This window comes from Ochotona princeps, chromosome 3 (genome assembly GCF_030435755.1).
Source record: "Ochotona princeps isolate mOchPri1 chromosome 3, mOchPri1.hap1, whole genome shotgun sequence".
Lineage (NCBI taxonomy): Eukaryota > Metazoa > Chordata > Mammalia > Lagomorpha > Ochotonidae > Ochotona > Ochotona princeps.
Genome location: NC_080834.1, coordinates 98,100,890 through 98,115,788, shown reverse-complemented (window position 1 = coordinate 98,115,788; position 14,899 = coordinate 98,100,890). Strand labels below are relative to the sequence as shown.

The following is a 14,899-nucleotide window of genomic DNA, read 5'->3' as shown; positions in this document are numbered from 1 at the left end:
ATGTTGCCTCTCAGATATCAATTGTTTTGAAACAAGATGTCTCTGGAGATTCAGCATCACAAGACTTCAGTGAGGCCTTAGACATGCATCTGATTGAGCGCATGTTTTATAGTTTATTGGAAGATTATCTGATATACATGAGAAGGGAGTTTGTGGGAAGTTGCCATTTTGCTAGAAGTGAATGCCTGGCATTTTGATACACTATGTGCCTTCTCAGATTTTTGCTGTGAGAAATATACTTTGTCAAGAAATTATAATTTAGGACAGTAGAAAAAATATGATGTTTTGCATCTTGGTCTTAGTTTTAAAATTAAATATATAAAATAAGCAGAGATTGTTGCACTTGAGTGTTCATGTCTGTTAAAGCAGATTGACTACTTGGTTACTGCACTATAAACAGCTTTCCTGAAGAATTTTTAAAGTTGTCAATCTTTAATGTAATGTTAAACGAAAAAATAATTTTGAAAGCTGTGCATAAGCAGCCTTCACATTTAAAAACCCATACCAACCACACACACACACACACACACACACACACACTTGCACACACAGAAAGAAGTTTCTTAATCAAGTTAGATAAATGTAACAGTTATTTCCAGTAAAGGTGGATATTTTGGGGTTTTTGTTTGTTTGTTTGTTTGTTTATGGTTTATTTTTACTTATTTGAAAGGCAGAGTTAAAATGAATCTTCTCTCCTATGGTTCACTCCCATGTAGTTCCAATATCTGGGTCTGGTCCAGGGCAAAACTAGGATCCAGGAGCTTTTTACGCGTCTTCTACAAAGTGGCAGGGCCCAAGTACTTGGAGTATATTTTGCTGTTCTCTGAGATACATTAGCAGAACTAGTTGCAAAGTGGTGCACCTGAGATTGTTGTGCCTGTGTGAAATGATGCTTTAAAAAAAAAACAAAACTGTTTTTTGCCATAGTACTGACCTTTCACTAAAGTTTGCAATTATGCTTTTTCATTTTCTTGATCAATCTTTCACAGTGCAACACCAACCTGCATTCCCACCAGCGGTGCAGAAGGGTTCCTTTTTCTCCACAACTTTGCCAACAGGTGTTATTTGTAGTTTTCTGTATATGGACAATCCTTTCTGGTGTTAAGTGGAACCTCAGCGTTGTTTGTGTTTGAATTTCCCTTATTGCCAAATAACTTGAGTATTTTTTTCATGTGTCTGTTAGCCATTTGAATTTGTTTCTTTATAAAGTGTCTGCCCATTTCCTGAGCCCATTTCTTGAGTGGTTTGTTTGTTTTGATGTTACTGTTCAGGAGTTCTTTGTATACTCTGGAAATTAGCCCTTTGTCTTCTGTGTAGTGTGCAAAGATTGTCTACCATTCTGTTGATTGCCTTTTTACCTTGTTGATTGGTTCCTTGCTGTACAGAAGCTTCTTAGCTTAACGTAGTCCCAATTGTTTGTTTTGGTCTTGACTTCCTTTGCTTTTGATGATTTTTCCAGGAAGTCTGTGCCTACACCTTTAACTTGCATAATATTTCCAATTTTTTCTTCCATATGTTTGATGGTTTCTGGGTGTAGGTTTGCATCTTTTATCCATTTAGATTTGATCTTTGTATATGGTGAAAGGTGTGGGTCTTGCTTCTTATTTCTTTTTTTTAAGATTCATTTATTTTTATTGCAATGCCAGATATACAGAGAGAAGAAGAGACAGAGACGAAGATCTTCTGTCTGATGATTCATTCCCCAAATGGCTGCAATGCCTGTAGCTGAGCCAATCCAAAGCCAGGAACATAGAGCCTCTTCCAGATCTCCCACACGGGTGCAGGGTCCCAAGGCTTTGAGCCATCCTCGACTGCTTTCCCAGGCCACAAGCAGGGATCTGGATGGGAACTAGGGCTGCCGGGACTAGAACAGTTGCCCATATGGGATCCTGGCACATTCAAGGCATGGACTTTAGCTGCTAGGCAATGTCACCGTGCTCTTGCTTCTTATTTCTACAGGCTATTAGACAGTTGGAATGACACTATTTTTTAGACATTTTATAAACAGAAAATAATCTTCTGAAATATGGATGGTATTCATGGAAAATTGCATGTTCTTTTTCTCTTTACAAAAGTAATCAGATAGTGACTGATGAAATTGAGTAGTACAGAGTGGGCTTATAAAGAAATTGAGTAGTACAATGAATAACTCTAAGAAAATCTTCATGTGATGCAGAGCCATTTGTGGTGTTTCAACCCATACGCTATAGATTTCCCTCTCTTTCTATATAAATTATGGTGTATCGCTGCTAGCTATAATGTTCCTGTAGTTCCTCAATGCTATTCATTCTAGAACTCACAAAGGCATGCTCTGTCGCTTGCTCTCCTGCCTTCTCATTCACACACACATACACACACAGATAGAATTAATCGAATGAGAAAAAATTCTATACTTAAATACACTCATCCATTACTCAATAATTTTTTGATGCCCTACTTTGGCTCAATCTTTGCATGACCATGTTCTTGGTGTTATGAAAGGTTGAAGAGAGGAATTTTACTCCTTACTATTGGATTTGCAATGTTTCCTAAACTTGAGATAGCTTAACATTTACCTATGGGATGACATATATCTGAAAAATGTGATATGTCAGAGAAAGAACAGTGTAGGGAAAGATAGTTGATTTCGGCTGCCTTAGTGGAAACAACTTGAAGAAGTTGAGTCACAAAGAGAGGAGCATGCCTGAAATATTCTAGAAGCTTCTAAAAACCATGTAGTGCAAAGAAGAGTGTAGGGCCCTACATGGTTCCTACTCTTAGGCCATGTACTTGGACTGCATAGACATCAACTCTGTGTTCAAAAAATATGTAAAATGAAAATAAAACAAATGAACGTGAAACACATGGATAGAGTGCATTGAATTAAAAAAGGATTTTCTAAACTTCTGGGAATCTGAGAAGCATTCTCTGGTTTCCTGCCCATTTCAAGTTGAATTCATTGAGACCAGAAGTGGTAACCTTTTGTCATGTATCTGAAAGAATTCTTGGTATTTGGAAGGTGATGTGTAGATGGTCAATTAGCATATAAATGACACTATCTTCTTAAAGTTAAGTCATGCAATAAGAACCAACTGAATTTCCTGTGTCTTTGCTGCTTTTGAGTGATTTTGGGAAATGCAGTTCACTATTTGAGAGGAAACCACTTGGAGATAAGACTTTTTTTTCTCTGAAAATAAAGGTATTTTGTTTAAATATAAATGTGTGCTTATTTTATAAATGATGAGGAAGAGAAAAGCAAATACTTTTATCCTACTACTTCTAATTTCCAAGTTTAGTGCTTGCTTTATTTTATTTGCTTATTCAAATAGTAGACGTCCAGTGAATTTTCTGTACAGTTGATATCCTGTTATTTTCTTCTCACAAGTGTAACAGACAATGGATGACATTTCTTCAGACATCACTGAGAGTAGTAGCAAGCCTTCTGCAACATACACAGACCGCGAGACTCATAAAAAATAGATCTTGAAAATAATATCAGACAAGAAGGGTCTCGGGTTAATATATCATTCCTAAGGTCCACAGGTATGAGAATTTATCTGAGATCAAAGTTGTCACATAGCTTCGGTAAGCTATCCTGAGAACTTTGAAGTATTTCAATCACATCCTCTCATAAAGAGGAAATTGGGCCCCAAGGAAGACTATAAGTGAATTTGTTTAGAACCATGATTTTCAGGCTTTGTTGTTTCAGCTTAAGATGTATCCCAAATAATGTTTGTTTGAATTTATTGTTGTTTGCTATTCCAAACAAACGATAAAGTCTGAAGTAATTCATTTTATCCTCAGGCACAAGTTTTACTGGAAATAAATGAGTCCGCAGTGGTGAAACTGTGTATCCCCCAGATTTCCACAGTAGTCATGATGTCCTGATCTAGGCCTACCCACAAATCCTTTGTTCTCCCTAAGTGCTTGGTCACCTCGTACCATTTTAAAAAATGATTGCAGTGTCTGCCATGGGCTCCCCTCTAATTTCCTGCCAATAGTGACTATGCTATAAAGAGAAAACCTGCCTAAGACATTTATTGCATTGTATGATCTGAAACAACAAATAGTCTCTATCAGCAAATCTTTCCAAAAATATAAAGAGGTAAGTAGTAAAGAATGTATTGTAGGTTCATTCAAACAAAGGCTAACACTGCGTTGTTGTAAAAAAGACTGTTCATGTTGCAAAACAGATGCCAAGTTCCTTTTACCTCTGAGGTTGTAATCAACTCAATCCTATTTTTAGTCTCCCAGAAAATTGAGATCAGAATTATCTGACGTATGTAATGTGGACTCAGTGACTGAATGACAGAGACAGGCATGAGAGAGACCCTTCCAGTTTGTCCCTCTGTAGCCTTGTCTTCTTTAGGCCATACCAACAACCACAAATTGATGTAGTGTGCATGGTCATTGCAGGGTTTATCTGGACATTTGCTGAACCTGCTCACAATTTATTTTTGTTTCTTCCGATAGACGTGGGTTTGGCAAAAGAGAGTGAATTCTTTCTGGAACAGCAGATGTGGCTGGTACACTCGTTTGCTGTAACCATTTGTGCTGTGGTTGAAAAAAAAAAGAAGAGTGCAGAATTGCTGAAGGGGGAGGGTTAAAAAACCAGAACCATTTTAGTAATTATGCAAAGTTAGAATGTGAGTAATTTTGCTGCAGTTAGTCATTATGTGCTTTCATAGCTTGTTTTACAAGGATAAAGGGATGTGTACAGGTTTGTGAATAGAGCTCTTATTTGTCCCTAATAGTCACTCTTTATGAAAACATTTTCTATCCTTCCTCCTACACTGTGGCAAAAGTGCTCTCTCCTTAGAAATTATACCCTCTGTGATTCAGCCCTTTTATCCATGTACAATAAGTGGACAAACAGCCTCCATTTCTGAGAACAAATATGTTTTGGAGAAAAACTTATTTCTGCATACAGTATATAATGTGGTTGACGCACATTCAAATCATAATAATACAGTGATCATATACAAATGAAAATGTTTTCTGCAGAGAGGGAAAAAAACTGAGCAATTATCTAGTAACTTTGCTATGAGCTTAGTGTGCTTTAAACATGGTGTCCTTGCTATATTTTCTTTGAAAAATTAAATAGGATTTAGCAAATTTTGCACATTGAATTTTGAAGATGGTAACATTCCTTTAGAAATGAATGAATGAGGGTCTGTTTGTCCAGGCTGAAGCAAATATAGCTACTTGGTCACCCTGGTGGCTTCCTATGCTGAATTTCACTACTATTTTGGAAACTCCGGTAAGAAAACACAGTAACCCAACTTGTCCTCAGTGAGCCTCCATGGTGATTTCCGCACACCTCTGCCTGGTGTCTGTACTCCAGTGTCCACTTCCATTGAAAAAAACAAAACTAGATCAATGGCCTGTGTGTAAGTATACTAGCAAATTTGGACACTCTTGTCTGTGAAGGGAGGAATGTTGGTCTTAGAGTCGAAAGAACGAGGTTCGAACTCTGATCTTTTCAAGGCTTTGTGATTTTAGCCAACTTTCTTCAAATTTGTATGCATTCTGATGCCTCTCAATAACAAATGATAAATAATGTGGTATGTTTTAATTAAACACAATAAGCCTACTTTATTGCTTCTCTCTAAAAATTTCCGACATCTACCTCAATTAGCTTTTAGTAGGCTCATGTTTCAAAGGTGGTCACGTTTAATATCTGCCACTGACAAATATTAAGTGAAGAAACCCTGAGAAGCTTGAAGGTTTTTCTGAGAGAAACCTTTCCTACCATTTTATCCATCTTTTGTCTTTAATGACCTCTGAGTACTTTTAACAGTTTGGTTGGTTGGTTCTGTTATGGAAGTTGTTCCTAATGAAAAACTGCTGAACCACACACACCACATTTCCCATCACCTACAGCTAAGAAACCCCAAAAACATAAACTGAGAAATATTTTAATTAGCTTGAATTACAAAACCCTCTGTCACTTAAATCCTTTTAAGTTGCATAGTTAAGAGTTTTGCTTCATAAAACTGGTAGAGAATGAAGAGTATGAGACAGTTGTAATTTTGCCATCCACTACTATTCTTGTTCTATTGAGTATCTTTCTCTTCAGAAATTTGACATGAATGTATTATTGGAGCAATTCTCAGTCATTAAACAAAAATTTACAGAGAATATGTTTGTTTTAGGTCCTGAAGATAGAAGATCTAAATAGGATAATAAAGTTCTCACTCATTGGGGGAAAGGGATATTAGAGAAATGATTGCAAAACAATGAAGAAAGAGAGTTTATCAAAGGACCACTAGTACTGGGCCTCTGACCCAATCCTGGATTACCTGATCTGGTTCCGTAGTAGTGTCATTCTGCTGGAAATCTGAAGGTCCAATATCAGAAGTTTAGATAGAAAGAAGTGGAAAAACGTTCCTTTCAGAGTCCCCTTAGGATGGCTGGAGCCCTGGGTCCCATATGCAAGCAAACAGAAATGTAGACTTCATCATCAAGGCAAAAGAAACCTTGGGAAAAACACCCTAATAAGGAACAAAGCTCACACTTGGGCTTTGGAAATGATAGTTGCAACATAGTATATGTACTAGAGAACAATACTTGATTAGATTCTAAAAAGATAAATGTGTGTGATTGTTCATTCCAGTCCTGTTTTGAACTCCATTACCAATGACAGTGGACTGGATAGAATACCCATCATCTAATAGCAGAAACCAGAAGCATTGGCACTAATTGCTAAGTAACATCAAAAAACTTAATTTTGGCCTTATTTACCGCATCAATCACCACTGCTGACCTTAAAAAATATCTCTATGTGTAAAAAATAATTTTAAAAATTGTACAAAATGGAATTAAAAGGTTAACAGGAAATCCAGATATGATTGTTTATAATGTGGATTTTTCATGAACTTTTAAAAGATACTCCATGATTTTTGTCAAAATTCATTTGCACTCTTGTTTTTATTTTTCTTGAAAAAAAAAAAGTGTGGCATGCTTGGCCCCTTCCATTTCACCGGTACATAACATTCAGCAGACCAATGTATCATGAATGCCTCATCCATTTTCTACTTTTCCATAAATAGAATAAATAAAAATAAATAAATCTTTTTGTAAGATTTATTTTTATTGCAAAGTCAGATATACAAAGAGGAGGAGAGACAGAGATGAAGATCTTCTGTCCGATGATTTACTCCCCAAGTGACTGCAATGGCCAGTGTTGCACCGATCTGAAGCCAGGAGCCAGGAAATTCTCCAGGTCTCCCACATGGGTTGGGTCCCAAGTCTTTCAGCCATCCTCACCTTCTTTTCCAGGCCACAAGCAGGGAGCTGGATGGGAACCGGGGCTGCTGGGATGCCCAATGGGATCCAGGCATGTTCAAAGCAAGGACGTTAGGCACTAGACCACCGTGCCGTGCCCAAAAATAAATAAATCTTTAGAAGATCTCACAATGATTAGATTTTACTATTAGATAATTAATTCAAGTATTGAAATGTTTCAGTAAACTCTTGGCATGATTAGAGAAATGTGCTAGGGCCCTGGAGGAATGGATTCAGTAAGTGAGCTTGCTTGTTACAGAAATAGCATCCTCTGTTACCACGTTCCTAGATGATAGAGCATGCTCAGATTGAATCAATGCTCCATACAATGGCCTTTTATCCACTGTCAAAATTATAAATGCTAGGAACTGAGTTTACTGGGCTGTATGGATATTTATACAGACGGAAGAGTCAAAGATTTCTCCATTGAAAATTGATGACATGCCAATTTTATGATCATTATTTGGGTTGGGGCAGGCACTCTTTTAAATGCTGCTTCTTTGGGTTTTACTGTTGATGACATGCCAATTTTATGAACATTTGAAAGCAGGGTGTTACCTGGATTACTGCTTCTCTGTGTATTAATAATGAAATAAGAAATGGAGAATTTCAAGGAAATAACTGAGTATTCCCAATTAGTTTCAGAGAAAACAGCTTGCCCTGCTGGCACTGGCGTCTTCTGGAGACCCAGGAGCCACTTGTCTTCAGTGTCTTATCCCTGTGCAGGAGTGCTGTGAGAATTAATTAATTGGAAAAGTTTCTAAGACAAACACTACTCCAGAGTGCCACATAAGACCATATTGTTTTTGCTATTTCCGCCTCAGAAGCTATTAAGAATAGCCCATCACTAGCTATGGTGTGTGTTAGCAGAGCACAGCACTGTGAAATGAGCAAGAGCTGCTACGTGGCACAGAAGTGAGATATTTATGTCTGCAACTCTCTGACAAGAGCTTTGTGGAAAACTCTGTGTGTGTGTGTGTGTGTGTGTGCGTGTGTCCATGAAGAACTGAAAAGAGTATAAAAGAGTGTCTATAAGCAGCAAAATTTCAAAGGACCAATTAATCTCTTGATCTCAAGTGTAATATTTGACAACATTTCTACTCATCTGTGGCTTGCAACTCCCATATGTGACCTTAGTTTTGCCTCTAATGTGAAAAAAAATAGAAAACATATAAGGTTACAACAGATACTGTAGTTAATTATATCACCCATTGAAAATCCTAGCCTTTTGGAAATAATTTAAGTCACTTTAATGTTTTGCTCTGCTCCTCTATTTTATGGTTATGTAGTTTTTTTCGTTTTATCACTGTCACATGATTTATTGAAAGCAATCCTGATATCTTGTGTATTTAAATTTCTCCAAACCTTTCACTTTTGCAAATCATATTATTAAGTATAGTCTTGAAGCTTATCAATTGTATTGTATATGATTTATTTCAGGTAAATTAAATGTAGAATTACTGGTTTAAAAGTAGACTGCTTAGGGGCCTGATGTGGTAGCCTAGCGACTAAAGTCCTCACCTTGTACACACCTGGATCCCATATGGACACCAGTTCTACTCTCGGCAGCTCCACTTCCCATCCAGCTCCCTGCTTGTGGCCTGGGAAAGCAGTCGAGGGACCCTGCACCTGCATGGGAGACTAGGAAGAGGCTCCTGTCTTCAGATCACCTTAGCTGCAGCTTAGCTGCTTGGGGAGTTAATCATCAGATAGAAGCTCTTCCCTTCCTTGCACCAAATTACCCCACAGATTATCTGTGAAGCTGTTACAGAAGCAATCCATAATTTGATAGCTAAGCATAAATGTTATAAACATTATCTTTTGAAACATTTGAGTGGCTGCTTCCTGTCACTTACAGGCCCCATCTCCAGGAAAAATTTCCTGTCTGACTTAACAACAGTGCCAAAATATGAGCTCTTGATTTTAACTGGAAATCATCTGTATGACCTCCCCTAATTTATTCCCAGATTTCATTTCCTTAAGCAGATAGGTATAACAGTTTTATTTAAAGAGTTCTGAACAATACCAAAGAGCAGACTTAAGAAATGCTTCTCTAAATGTAGAGTAACATATTCCTACATTGTTCTCTTAATTTGTTGCATTGTTTTCTTTCTCATGGGGTTATCTGTCAGTGGTTAGTGTGAGTCGACCCGGTGGTTGAGGAATAGAGCTGAGGATACTGATCCAGAATTATGGGGAAGATAATTAGCAACCACAATCCAGAGAGCAAAATTAAGATATTCTGACAGAGCTAGGGCAGAATAATGAAGTAATGTTTCTATTGAACAAAAATAAATATCAAATGAGGCTTATCATCCTTAGCTGAAACAAGTAAGCTATATTTGCATTTTTCCTTGCTGTGCAACCTCTAAAACCAAATTGCCCATTGATTTATTCAGCCATTTCATGTTAAGTATCTTCCTGATACAAATTCCTAATAGATTACTCTTGAGCATTAACATTCATTGCAAACATTCAGAATTTACTCTTGTATAATGACACTTTTGAGTGTCATTATATTGACAGTTTTGGAAGAGTGACAGTTTTGGACTCCCCTTAACCCATGCTTTAACATGTGAGGTTCACCTGTTGCGTGTGCTATACAGAACCATTTTGATTTGAAAGAAGGGATGAATTAAAAAGAGAAAAACAGAGTATTCTATGGTCTCTCGTTGTTCAGATGAAAGGTCAGTCAAGAAAAACAATGTGACTTCCGACAACATGGTCTATAAACAGTGACAAAGCTGAAATGTTTGTATGTCCCATGAGTTTGCAGTATGTCCCTTGCCGTGCCTTGATTACCCCTCTCTGGTGTCGTTCCATTGGACAGTGACCACACTTAGAACAGATGTTGCACAGTGTATCCCTGCATTAAGTTTGACTTCCAGAGATCATTTGGTTTCCCGGTGTTTAAAAAAAAATAGTAATGATAAATAAAAATAAGGGCAAACCTCTACATTCAGAAAATAAGTGTTAGACCTGCATTATGTGTGGCAACAATCAATGCAATTTATAGCAGCTGCCTTTGACAGAATGTAAGCTATTCAGTTTGATTCAATCGACTTCTCTTTGTTCTTTCCCAAATACCTATATTCAGTAGCAACATCTGGTATCCATAATCATGTTTTCCCTTGCTTTTTTCCTTAAATGGTAATATTTTCTCTATTTATATCTTAACTTCACATCATTTAAGAAGAGGATAGCAGTGGATGGATTGGGAAGCAAGATATCATTCTAGTCCTGGCTTCCCCAGCATATGTAAATTTGGGGAGTGAATCAAGAGGTGGAAAATTTCTCTCTTCTTTCACTCTCTTCTCGCTTCTTTCTCTCCCTCCCTTTATCTCATTTCTTCTCTCCCCGTATCCCTCCCTGCTTCCTTTATCACTCTGCCTTTCACATATTTCTTTTATATATTGTTAGAAATCTGAGGAAACATTTTTGAGTTTTCCATTCCTCCTTAAATGTAGACCCCTAGGGACCAGTTTCCCCACCTGCTACCTTAGAAAATTGTCTTCTAAATTGTAATCATTTCTGCTCATTACATCAAATTATGCCCAAAGAATTAAGTAACTGCCATTTTATGGATGGAGTGACTGATTTCCTTGTCTTTTGTGGCTCACTAACTCAGTGCTTGATATATAGTATACTTTAAATACATTGTTATTGAGTAAATATTTTGAATTGCATTTCTGGGATTGGGGTATTGTGATTATTTGGTAGTTAATTCAAAATTTTTAAGCTGTTAAAAATATTGAAAGATATGTTTGTCTCTTTCATTAGTGATTTTATTTTAAATTTGTTCCTCACCTGTTGCAAAGAGGAGTATCAGACTGTATCAGGAAGAACTAACATACACAGGGTATGATTATTAGGTTATTAATAAACATCTCCAGTGCTTCCTGATAGGACAGTAGTATTGGCAAATTCCAAAAGTTAAAATCACTGAAACTGTTAAGAAGAAGGGGAGGGCAAGTAACATTACTTTAACTCAACATGTATTAAATTCATACAGTTTCTTGATTGTTAGGTCATTAAGGGAAAATATATGTATTTCATATTTTATATAATTAGCTATCATGTGCTAGGAAAATTAATTTTTCTGGGGCGATCCATTCATTCACACAGTTATCCATTTACCCAATGTGTACTGAATACCTACTCTGTGCCATCAGGCAGAAACAGCAGTGAATAAAAGGGGCAGTCTCTGCTGTTCTGAAGGCAGACATATGACATGGGTGTCACGAAGAGAAAGACAGAAGGAGACATTTTGCTGGAGGGTTCAGACACGGACTCCCTGAGGAACCCGACACTCAGGTTCCAACAAAAAAATCTCCCTAGGAATTAAGTAGTGAGTGGAAATAGTTCAGGGAGGTCCTGGGGAAGTGCATGGGTATGAATTATTTTGGTACATTCGATATGAAATGATAGTGACATGACAGGCTTCGGGTGAGGATCAAGGACAAAGGAAGAGGTAGGTTTGAGTCCATAAACCTACTAACCTGCTGAAGATTTTTAAACATGAAAACAATATGATAGGTTTGCTTTGAGAGAAATCACTCTGACTACTGGAAAAATAATTTATTAAAAGAAGAATTAATAGTTAAGCCAAAAAGAGGGGACATGGGTTGGTAGCAATAGAATTGGTGAAATGTGAACATACTTGAGAGTTGTGTCCTCCTGTAGATTATAGGATCTGCAGGAGTTAGGACTTGCATGGAAATTGAAGTTGAGGAAGAGGCACATTTGATTACCAGCTGAAAAAAAGAACAGTTTCTTCCCCGAAACTGTATCAGGGAAGAGGATGAAGCTGTTTGACATGTCACACCTAAAAAGCATGTGAAACATCCAAATAGACACAGTAGAATTTTTAGGCCTAGGATTAAAAATAAAGTTGAATTCTGGAGACTGTAAATTAAAGAATCTTTGAAATACAGAAGATATTTGAGCTTATGGACATAGTCTTGGAGAAAGCAAGTTAAGAAAAATAATCCACACTCAGATATAGGTTGTCTTTATTTGGGGAATATTGGAACATATGTTGATATTGTCACAGTTAGCAATTTTATAGAATGATTTGAAAGTTAGTACTTTATTTGTAACAGTGTCTGAAATTTTTGATATGTAATTGTGTGTCTAATCATTATGATGATGTTGACAGATCCAGAGATAAAGATGTAAAAATCCCCAGGGAAATTTAGATAACCTTTCACTTCACAACCAGAGAGGAAACCACCCATTGCCTGGGGGAGTTTGGAAATAAAATGGGGCATTTTCTAATTGTTTCCTGATTAGAAAGTACTTTAACAGTGAATAGATTAATGGCAAAATGCATCGTTACACTCAGGATGAGAAGTATATCCCAAGTGTATGTGGGATTTCTTGCTGCCTGTTACTCCAGGCATAGACCTGGCCCCAGTATCTGTTCTCTCCGTTTGTCTTCTTGCAAAGGAGATGATAACTCAGACCCCACTAGCAAGTCATTGTTGCTCGCCCCCTAGGGCTCTTCTGTACCTGTGTGCAGCCCATGCACATTTTAGGGTACTCAGTAAGATCTAGCTTGAGCGCGCTGATGTGCTGGCATTCTGACCCTTCTCACTGGAATTATAACTCTCAGAATGTCTCTTTTCTACATATCATCTGAACAGTCTTTGGGATCTAATCATCCTAGGTTTCATTTCCTATCCTTTGTCATATATATGTGTATTCATATATATATATGTGTGAAAATGTATTTTCCCTTAGTGACTTAACTGTCAAGAAACTGTGATGAATTTAATACATGTTGAGTTAATGTTACTTGTTCTCCCCTTCCTCTTAACAGTTTTAGTGATTATACTTTTGGAATTTGCCTAATATCACACACACGCACACACGCACACACACATAGATATATAGATATAGATATATTAGGATTCAAAGGGATGAAGAATAGGAATCACTTTGCAGCATACTTATTTGTTCTTTGTGGTTAAGGTGAACAGCAGCAACTCTTACTTGGTCCACACATTCAGCTATTTACATAGTCTCCTCCAATCACTGGGATGTTTGGTGTTTCCAAGCAGCTACTTTTCACATTTCATTTTCTGGTTTTACCAAAATTTTGAGGAAGTATTATCATGATTTAACACTTTTATTTTGAAAATCAAGAGCAGACATCATGCTCATTCATAAATATAGATGCTAATATATGTAATTTTCTCATGTGAATTTCTGTGTGAGCAGGTTTTATAGCACCTTTTCCATTAGTCATTACTTAAGTAACTTCAGTGTGTAAAAGCCTTCAAAGTTAACAAAGGAAAGTAAGCTAGTGGAATGGTGTGTATGTGTGTTTCTCAGGGGTTCATTGTAGAAAATCTAATGCATTATAACTGCTGAATGTGTGTGTGTGTATTATCAATCAGAATTGACTTTAGCCTGAGACAGAAACAAGACCAGCTACATCTTTTGTGTGGCACTTGTAATGCTGCAAGTTCTCTACTTTCTTTTGGTAAAGTCATGATAACGTATTTTATGCCATGGTTATTATAAATAGCACTAAAATGAACAAAGATGCAATGATATCTGTTTAAGATCTTTATTTCAATTCTTTTGGATAAATACTCCTAAATTATAATATTGGATTGCATCTTAGTTCTCTTTTTAATTTTTGACGAACCTCCATACTGTTTTCCTTAGTGGATGCACCATTTTGCATTGCAACCAACTAAGTAAATGGATTCCTTTTGCTCTGCGCAATATTTGCCTCCCATAGGCATTTATATACTAGCGTAAACACACACACGCATGTACACAATTCCAAATCCTATGAGATAATACTTGGTTATAGTTTGATTTATATTTGCCTATGATTGTTGATACTGAGAATTTATTCATATGCCACCAGGTGATTTGTGTTTCCTCTTCAAGAAATACGTAGTAAGCTTCTTACCCATTTTTAACCTGTAATTTATTGTTTTTGTTGTTTTAGTGCAGTTTTGGAGTTCCTTGTATAGTTCCTAGATTAATCTTCAGTCAGATATGATTTTTGACCTGTTCTCCCATTCTATAGATTACTATTTCTTGCTGTAAATTCTTTCTTTTGATGTGTAAATTTTTTTGAATTTAATACATTCCCACTTTTTCTGTGCTTTGAACGTTATGTCCATCAAATTGGTGCTGACATTAATGTAATTATGTTTTCTCCTATGTTTTCCAATAGAAATGTTCACATCTTATGTGTTTTGCATCTTTTCATTCTTGAATCCATTTTTAATTGGTAGTGCAAGATGGAAGTTTAATTTCTGTCCTTTTCATTTGGATATCGTGTTTTTCTAGCTCCGTTAATATAAGATACTATCCAATACCGATTGTGTATTCTTGGGCCCCTATTGAAAATAACTTGATCAGATGTGTATATACATTGCTGCTCCCCCTTTTCTGCTCCATTGCTCTGCATGGCTGTGCTTTGTAACATACCTTAAAACCAGGATTTATGCCTCAAGCTTTGTTCTTCCTCAAGATCGGTTTATCTATTTGTAATCTTTTATTGTCCCATATGAATTTTTGTGTTGTCATTTCTGCTTCTGTAAAAACAAAAAATAGTGATTGATAGACATTGAACTGAAGTTTAAGAATTTAAGATTGTTGGGGTAGC

At 36.7% G+C, this 14,899-nt stretch overlaps 1 protein-coding gene across 5 annotated transcripts in view; it reads left to right on the top strand.

The window, feature by feature from the left end:
• Positions 1–14,899, top strand: part of LPP (LIM domain containing preferred translocation partner in lipoma) — a 702,694-nt gene that overhangs the window by 419,112 nt on the left and 268,683 nt on the right. The gene's annotated exons all lie outside the window — the stretch shown is intronic.